This window comes from Notolabrus celidotus, chromosome 8 (genome assembly GCF_009762535.1).
Source record: "Notolabrus celidotus isolate fNotCel1 chromosome 8, fNotCel1.pri, whole genome shotgun sequence".
Taxonomy (NCBI): domain Eukaryota; kingdom Metazoa; phylum Chordata; class Actinopteri; order Labriformes; family Labridae; genus Notolabrus; species Notolabrus celidotus.
The window spans coordinates 3,728,354-3,737,030 of record NC_048279.1 but is presented as its reverse complement, the minus strand read 5'-3'; positions in this window follow the sequence as shown (position 1 = coordinate 3,737,030).

Genomic DNA, 8,677 nt, shown 5'->3' with positions numbered 1-8,677 from the left:
GGCTGTTTGCTGTCTGGTTGTTAACAGATTTAATGTGGTGTATGATTCAGATACACATGTCTTCATGTTGGATCTGTCAGAGAACACACATGAGGTAAGAAGTGATGAAACAAATAAACGGGCTCTCATCTGGACAAAGAAAAAACAGCCAGCTCTCAGAGTCAAATTGTGGTGGAAAATTTGTTTGATATTGCATGATATTGCATGATATTGCATATCAGGTCCATTTGATAAGCCATAGTCAGTTTCTGTTTCTGCTTGTATTTTAGTTCATTACTCAGGAATGTGCTTGTGTCCAACTCTGATATGGAAAGGTTGAGTTCGATCATGCTAAGTGTGACTCGTGCGTTCCTGTTACTCTGTGCATAAAACACCAGAGAACTTTGTCTCAGGGAGTTCTTTTACAGATTGCTTCTGTGCTCTGTAAAACAAGTTCCTCTTTCTTGCAAGATTGAATAAAATACACACAAAGACAAGACTTGACTCAAGGCCTATTTAGCCTATTGATTGTTGTTACAGAAAATTCCACAACAAAACCCTCATTGGTCCTGATTAAGATTTCATTATGTTGTTCCTGGTTAGAATCCCTGGGGGCGGGTAGCAGTCTTCCTGTGTGTTTGCATGTTCTCCCCCTGCATGCGTGGGTTCTCTGAGGGTACTCCGGTTTCCTCCAACAGTCCACAAACATGCTCACCAGGTTGATCAGTCACTCTAAATTGCCCGTAGGTGTGAGTGTGTGTGTGAATGGTTGTCTTTCTCTCCATGTTTGCCCTGTGATAAGTTGGCAACCTGTCCAGGGTGTACTCTGCCTTCCGCCCCATGTCAGCTGGGATTGGCTGCAGCCCCCCGTGACCCCAAATAGGATAAGTGGTCAAAATGACAGATGGATGTTATCTTTGTTAGTTTTATTCTACATACCTCCTGTCACAAGCTTCCAACACAAAATCTGATTCCACAAACCTTCCCTCTGAAACAAACTCAAGTTTTAGATTAAAAAAAATGAAGCTCTCTTTAATAAAATAAGGTACATCCAGTGGTGACGCCCAGCACTCGCTTCCCAAAGGAGGAGCAGGTATCAACGTTCAGGTGATAAGACCGAAAAACACAGACCGACTCGACCCTGAAGCAGCTGTTCAGAGCTCCGACTGTGTGGCACCCCGTCACAAGGCCCTCCCCTGGTGGAGTGCACCATCACCCCCACAGGTGCTGGAGAAACCGCTCTAACAGGCCCCATGGATCATCTCAAGTGAGAAAGGCTGGGTTTGGAGAATGGTTGGCCCTGCCCTGCCTCCTGATTATTCTCATGTGTCTGCTACCAAGTGGAAATCAATGAATCAGCACACCTGGGCCAAATCCCATTGTCCTCCCTGAGTCCTGAGCCCTTCTTCACTTAAATTGACAATTGACAATTGACAACGCCTGGAAAGTGACTGAGGGAATGAGGCTGGAATGGGACAGCACTTTGCAACTTCACACGCAACTTTGACAGCATCATGTTGCTCACGTTAGCGGTTCAGGGAATGTCACTTTACATTGTTTTCTTTCCCCAAGGCGCTCCAGGGACCGACTGCCTGCCCTTCTCTTTGGAATAATCTACCAGTCAGGGTCCGGGGGGCAGACACCCTCTCTACTTTTCAGAGTAGGCTTCAAACTTTCCTTTTTGATAAAGCTCATAGTTAGAGCTGGATCAAGCTTGGACCAGCTCTTAGTTATGCTGCTATAGGCTTAGACTGCCAGGGGGAACTGACACACCTGGATCCTATCTCACCCCCTTCTCCCCAACCCCACCATCACTTACTTTAACTCTCCCTGTCCCATTAAAGTTACTAACCAGCCCTGACCGTCATACGAACTGCACCCCCCCACAGTCAATAAGTGCATAAACTGACGGCCAAATTCCACTAGATCTGTGTCCGTTCCGTCTCTGATCCGTCACAGCACTGGATCTGATAGGTTTCTATTCTAGTCAATGTGTTAACTTCCACTGGATCCGCTCTGTTGCGTTCCGGCAAGACTTCTATGTTGGCCGGATGCCGGAGTACGATGCATCAAACTCAACAGAGCAGATGGAGCGGGACAGGAAGTCAGGTTTCACCAAAACAAAATGAAAACATCCGGTTAATTTTCAGAATAAAACACTCTGTGTTATCACCAGATCGTATTTCACTTAACTACAACAACAAACCAAAGTCATGATGAGCGGAGCCAGGCCTGGAGTCAACAGGTCAGAGGTTTTCAGAGGACCAGAAAGACAACATGGATGAGGAGAGGAGGAGGAGAATCTTTGATTCAGTGATTACAGCAGGAAAACCTCGGTCACATGACTCCAGCTGTCTGTAGGTCCTGCTCCGTGCTGAGTTCTGAAAATGCAACCGGTGTGTGTTGACGGACGAGAGAGCACGGAGCTGGACCGCAGTGGATCGTAGACGGACCGAACACGGATCAGGTGGAAGTCCCATGTTAGCCTCGCTGTCCACAGACCTCGCAGCTCAAGCCGCTTCCCAGAACACTTCCCACAGTCAGCTCCTTCCCTTTCAAGTTGAAAGTTTCAACCCTTGCTTTCCTTCCCCTTCAGCCCAATCAGACACAGGTGTAGCCACCTCTAATCAGAGTCTGTGACAGCTGCAGTCTCTGGACACAGTTACGACACGCCTACTCTGTTATAATAAATAAGAACATTGTGAAGAGGCTAGAGAAGTTGAGGTTTACTGTGATTCTGGATGATACTGCAGGTTTTTCAATGCTGCTAAAACAGTCACAGTGTCATCTCTCTTTCCTGTTTGTGTTTAAAGACCTGCACTATTATTATTAGCTGTAGTTCTCCAGCAGTCAACTCGTGAGAAGAGCATTAACAACTTCAGTCTACCACAACAACAGACATGGATGAGCTTCTCAGCATGTTACTGAGATAATCTATTTATGTATACTGTACCTGCCCCCTAACAAATACACCATCAATAAATAAATCATTATAACAGGTATACCTTTGCAATATTTCATGGGTTTGTACTCTCAGGTGAACTTCTTTTCTTGGATGCCTCACCGCTGGTTGTGCTTTCCATGGTTTCTATGTTCTCTCCATGTTGTGGCGTTCTTTTGTACTCGCGTGCTTCCCCTGGGAATCCCATGTTTCACATCACAATGCTATGAACTCTGGGTAATTCCCTTACGCTTAGTCTGAAAAACAAGGCTAAAAAAGTCTGTGAGAGATCCCTCACACACTTGATGATTTGACAGTGGGACAGTCCTAACCCCTCACGGTCTAAGCGGGAACGCGCCTCAAAGTCAGTGTGTGTGTGAGTGTGGACATTGAGATTTGGCCCTGGACCCTAAAAACCTGGACCTGGGCCACAGAGGTGGTCTGGATTTGACAGAGGACAGCATGCTCACCAGAGAGGGATCTGTAACAACATAAAAGCACCAGCAGCTCATTCTACATACAATACCTCCCTCTAGTGGTGACATGTGTGTATGACAGTCCAGCTCAGAGTCAGAGGTTTGTGCTGAAGATCTAAAGGTTGGTGGTTTGATCCCAGCTCCTGCAGTCACATGTTGAATATAATGTATACAAATGTATCTTTATTCATGTGTTCATTGTTCGTTTACACCAGGCATGTCCAAAGTACGGCCCGGGGGCCATTCGCGGCCCAAGGTCCATTTATTTATGGCCCTAAGCTTCCATCTTAAAACGTGTTAATTATAGGACAGAAATTAATCACCTTCTGAATCATCTGTACATTTGCAGCTTCTTTTAAGAGCACAAACAAAACTAAAGTCAATCCAGAAAGGTCTCAATAAGTTTCATATGGACTACCTGTCTAAAGCCAAAGCTCTGGGGATTCTTCAAGACAGCAGTAAAGAAGAAACACAAGAACTCTTAAAGCTGACAGGTTTTCAAATTAATGTTTTTATCATGATGTGAAAATGTTCTTGATGAACACTAAAAGTTCAGAAGACACAAAAGAGGACATAAGACAAGATCAAAATTATGAAATTGTGCATAAAAGGCAACATTTGGGGGCATAAAAATGTTCAGGACGCAGGAAAATAATGATTTTGTTCTTAAAATGTTGTCTGCTGGTCAGAAAAGTCTTAAAAACAACATAGAAGTGTGATGAAATCCAGATCTTGATCCTGCCATAGAAAAATAATGAGAGCATATTTTTCCCACATTGCCCGACCCTAATGAAAAACATTTTCCTCCAGAAGAAGATAAAGTTTTCTAATGTTAAAGTGGCTTGTGGAGAACTGAGGACTACCGAGTTACTGTTTTATTGAGAAAAAATGTTAAATAATTGTTATTAAATAGAGATTTCATATATAGCTGTTATGATTCCTAAGTCTCAGTAGGAGCCACTGGTCCTGAGGTAATCTGACAACATCAAATGTGGCCCTCTTTGAAAAAAGTTTGGACACCACTGGTTTACACCAATTCCTGATGACGAGCGATCACCTGCTGCAGAGGAAACACACTGAACTGCTGTATCTTCCCTGCTCTTGTTTTTAGTGTGTGGGTGTGACGTGGGGTAACAGGGCTCCACGTGTCATGTTTGGTCCGTTCTAAGTTTAGTTTGAATAATTTGGGAGTTCTTGTCGTCGCTTCATTTTGAATGTTTCTCCAGAGATTGTTACGTCTTCCTGTGTCCTTGCGCTCACGTTTTTCCAGTGGATTTTGTTTATTGAATTTCTTGTGTTATTTCAATCAATCATTCAATCTCTATTTATATAGTCCCAAATCAGAACAAGTGTTCTCCTCAGACTCTTTGCAAACAGAGCAGGTCTAGACCGTACTCTATGTTCTATTATTAACAAAGACCCAACATCAAGACAGGATCAGATCCAGTCCCATCTTACAGACAGGACTCAGTTTGATCTCATCTTAATCCACCATGAGCAGAGCACTTTGCAGCATTTAGCAAGTTACAGTGGCAAGGACAAACTTCCTTTAACAGGCAGAAACCTCCAGCAGGACCAGACTCATGTTAGACACACATCTGCTGAGACCGTGTTGGAGAGAGGGATAGAGGGAGATGAAGAGAGAGAGAGATGATGGTGGTGAGACGGATAGTAGTAGTTGTAGCAGCTGGAGTCTGGCACGTCCACAGCAGCAGAGATCCAGGGGAACCTACGAGACAAGGGAGCTCAGGGACTCCAGAAAGGTCTATGGTTAGTAACTTTAATGGGACAGGGAGAGTTGAAGTAAGAGACAGGTAGAGAGAGGAGAGAGAGGGAAAGACTGGATCGTGTCAGTCTAAGCCTATAGCAGCATAACTAAGAATTGGTCCAAGCCTGATCCAGCTCTAACTATAAGCTTTGTCAAAAAGGAAAGTTTGAAGCCTACTCTTAAAAGTAGAGAGGGTGTCTGCCTCCCGGACCCTGACTGGTAGATGATTCCAAAGGAGAGGGGCCTGATAACTGAAGGTTCTACCTCCCATACTACTTTTAGAGACTTTAGGTACGACCAGCAGGCCTGCATGTTGGGAGCGTAGTGTTCTAGAGGGGTAATAGGGCACTATGAGCTCTTTAAGATATGAAGGTGTCTGATCATTAAGAGCTTTGTAGCACAGAGGAAGGATTTTAAATTCTAGTCTAGATTGTATGGGGAGTCAGTGTAGAGAAGCTAACACTGGAGAGATGTGCTCTCGGAGGACCAGCTGAAGAGTCTTTACAGACTTATTATGACAGCCTGATAAAAGAGAATTACAGTATCACAACCTTATTTGTAGCCCCTGTGTTTCTTGTGTTCTTTATTCCTTGTGTATGTATTTTCTCTTGTTCTTCTTAGTTCAGTCTCAGTTTTTCCTGGTTTATGTTGGATCACTTGTTCCTTCTGTGTCTGGTTTAGTGTTACTTCCTGCCCTCATGTTTGCCTCCAGTTTGATTGCACTCATTAGTTTACAGCAGAAATAAACATGTTTACAGCCTGGTTCAAAAAACGAGTGTAGTCTGGATAGCTCATTTCTCGATCGGTGCACACTGTACGGGGGGTTAATTTTTTCTAATGCGGCAATTTTTAAGATATTAAGATTATGAGTTTTCCATAATGAGAGGCACAGCTGAGTTGATTGACAGGCGGGATCACTATAGCTGTTGGCTAGGAGGCTAAAGGCCCGCCTCTTTAACTCACACTAGCTCGACAGAACTTCAGAACTTCAAATATGACGCCACAAATACTACGTCCATTATTTAAACCGTCTATGATTGACACAGACTTATTTCAGTAGTCAAACATATTTCAGGTTACTTTGGGAAACATTCTGGTCTTGAGCTCTTAGCCCCGCTCTGCTGATATCTGTGTGTGTGTTCATGGAAACTCAGGGGTTTAGTTACCCTCAAAATTTGACACTGACAAAGAAGGAAGGACACAGAGGCTGTTTCCGAAACGGCCTGCTACATACTACTTACTAATGTAGTAGGCAGTAGGTATTGCCTACTACATACTGCGTTTGAATTTAGTCTGTAGTATGACTGTTCTGTCCGATCTGTCATGCAGCATGCTGAGCCAGACTTCGCTGGATTTCCGGTTTCGGAAAGCGGAAGTAAACGACGGCGAAGCCGATAAATAAAAAGCTTATTTAGCATCCATTTATGATTTAAAAAGTTAGGAAGTGGTTTATATGTAATTTGATAACTTTCACAGCACCCAAAAACGGATTTCCTCCCGTCAAAAAATAAGGAAAAAGAAAAAGCAGAACGAGCGCTGTGCATTATGGGAAACAGTACGCGAGGCAGACTGGTCCGATGCATACTGATATATGTTCCTGAATCAGTAGACATCCGGGGAGTTTTGGCATACTGCAGATTTTGCTCTTGTTCACATACTACTTACTACATACTGAATTTTGGACATATCAGTACGTACTGCTAGTATAGTAGGCGATTTCGGAAACAGCCAGAGACTAAATACAGAGGGGAATGTAACACAGGTGTGACAAAAGATGCAGGTGAAACAAATGAGTGCAATTAAACAGGAGGGAAACATGAGGGCAGGAAGAACTACAGAATAAAACAAGAAACACTAAAGACTTTACACAGACAAGGAATACACACACATAAGGGTAAACCAAATAGAAGGGTATAAATACTCACACAAGGAAACATAAACGACAGGAGATAGCTGAAAAACAAGAGTGAAGCATGTAGGGTTGCCAACTGTCCCGTATATTGGGCTAAATCAGTTTGTCTCATATGGGACCTCAACTGTCCCATATATTGACTATCAACTCTTGTAAATACAGCAGACTGAACTCTACAGATCCTAGATCAGATAAAATTGCATGTGCCAATCACACCGCCTATCATCCAATCCCAGGCCCCCTCACGCGCATCAGTTGTATACAGCGCATATGCACCAAGTCCTGCAAAAAAGTGTGGAGAGGATTTTCTCTCTGATAGCCATTAAATGGTCAGACTCAAGAAACAGATGCAGAGCTGATCAAACATGAACTTCAGATATCTGTAAACTGTGACTCGTCATGTAAGGACTTCTCTCTGGCTGTGCAAAAGGACTAAAGACTGCTTGAGTCAGTCAAGAGCAGCAAAAAGTCTCCATGGAAGAAGTACATGTGGTGGGTCATACTCCTCTTTTACATTTCATTTTTCTGTTGCCTGTTTTTTTAATGTAAAGAGCCAAACTGTGGTTTCTTTAAGGTTTATTCATATGAGGTTACATAATGATACAGTAAGGATTAAAGGGAATATACACACTTTCTGCATTTCCAGTTGAATCAGAATCAGAATATACTCTGAATTCACACATCATGCTAACACCACCATGGCACCGTGCACCTGTCCCTTATTTAGGAGTGAGAAAGTTGGCAACCCTAGAAGCAGGTCACAGGGTTCAGGTTCAGGGGTTAGCTGTTAGCAGTGTAGATGTGCAGACTAATATCAGCTCTAATACTGAGGGAAACCTAAAGACAAGTCCTCCCTGTGAAATCTCAATGCAGAGCAAGTCACTCTGAGGGATGTTCATGGGTCTACTGTCTGATCTGAGATGTTGTGATCATTTGCTTTAAGAATCTTTGTTTCTTTTAAAGTTTGAACTGTGCTAATACAAGTTAATTATTCTTTCCTGTAGATGACAGAGAGAGATACTTCACCACCTTCAAACAGCCTCATGACTTCAGATCTCACAGTTTCTCTGAGTTTGTGTTTGAGCAGAAATGTGCTGGCTGATCAGACTCTCTGTTCTGTCCTCTCTGCACTCCGTCACACTCTTCACATCGTTCTCAGATAAGAACTCAATTTTCTAAACACTCGTTTTAATCTCTCCACACACCACAGCTCACTTCTCAAACGAAACCAAAACACTCTTCCCAGGGTTCGCTCTGGAGCCTGCAGCAGCATCGGCCCTCTGACGGTCAAATTCCACTAAAATTCCACTGGATCCATCTCCGATCTGTCACAGCACCAAATCTGATAGGTTTCTATTCTAGTCTTTGTGTTAGCTTCCACTGGTTCTTCTCTGTTGCGTTCCGGCTGCGTCTCTGATCCGGCAGGTCTGAGCCCTCCTGATCAGAGACACAAGACTCAAGATCACACAAGATCATTCTTATTTCACACCATACAGTCCCAGCATTCTTGCTCACATCCTGGATACATAAGATAATAAGATAATAAGAGACTCCTTTATTCGTCCCACAATGGGGAAATTCATGGAGCTACAGCAGCAAAC